This window comes from Arachis ipaensis, chromosome B4 (genome assembly GCF_059453495.1).
Source record: "Arachis ipaensis isolate K30076 ecotype BB chromosome B4, ASM5945349v1, whole genome shotgun sequence".
Lineage (NCBI taxonomy): Eukaryota > Viridiplantae > Streptophyta > Magnoliopsida > Fabales > Fabaceae > Arachis > Arachis ipaensis.
Window position 1 is genome coordinate 3,224,637 of NC_142439.1, and position 843 is coordinate 3,225,479.

Genomic DNA, 843 nt, shown 5'->3' on the forward strand with positions numbered 1-843 from the left:
GCTGAAACCTCAGTTAGTTTCTCTGATGCAGCAGAACTGCAAGTTTCATGGACTTCCATCTGAAGATCCTTTTCAGTTCTTAACTGAATTCTTGCAAATATGTGATTCTGTTAAGACTAATGGAGTAGATCCTGAAGTCTACAGGCTCATGCTTTTCCCTTTTGCTGTAAGAGACAGAGCTAGATTATGGTTGGATTCTCAACCCAAAGACAGCCTGAACTCTTGGGATAAGCTGGTCACGGCTTTCTTAGCCAAGTACTTTCCTCCTCAAAAGCTGAGCAAGCTTAGAGCTGATGTTCAAACCTTCAGACAGAAAGAAGGTGAATCCCTCTATGAAGCTTGGGAAAGATACAAACAGTTGACCAAAAAGTGTCCTTCTGACATGCTTTCAGAATGGACCATCCTGGATATATTCTATGATGGTTTATCTGAGCTATCAAAGATGTCACTGGACACTTCTGCAGGTGGATCCATTCACCTAAAGAAAACGCCTGCAGAAGCTCAAGAACTCATTGACATGGTTGCTAATAACCAGTTTATGTACACTTCTGAAAGGAATCCTGTGAGTAATGGGACGCCTATGAAGAAGGGAGTTCTTGAAGTTGATACTCTGAATGCCATATTGGCTCAGAATAAAATATTGACTCAGCAAGTCAATATGATCTCTCAGAGTCTGAATGGAATGCAAGCTGCATCTAACAGTACTCAAGAGGCTTCTTCTGAAGAAGAAGCCTATGATCTTGAGAACCCTGCAATAGCAGAGGTAAATTACTTAGGTGAACCTTATGGAAACACCTATAACTCAACATGGAGAAATCATCCAAATTTCTCATGGAAGGATCA

At 41.0% G+C, this 843-nt stretch overlaps 1 non-coding gene across 1 annotated transcript; it reads right to left on the minus strand.

Annotated features, from left to right (window-relative positions):
* Nucleotides 1–280: 280 nt before the first annotated feature.
* LOC148566487 (small nucleolar RNA R71) lies at nucleotides 281–388 on the minus strand. Its single transcript, XR_015881764.1, has one exon. It is a non-coding gene; the product is annotated as a small nucleolar RNA R71 (small nucleolar RNA).
* Nucleotides 389–843: the final 455 nt, after the last annotated feature.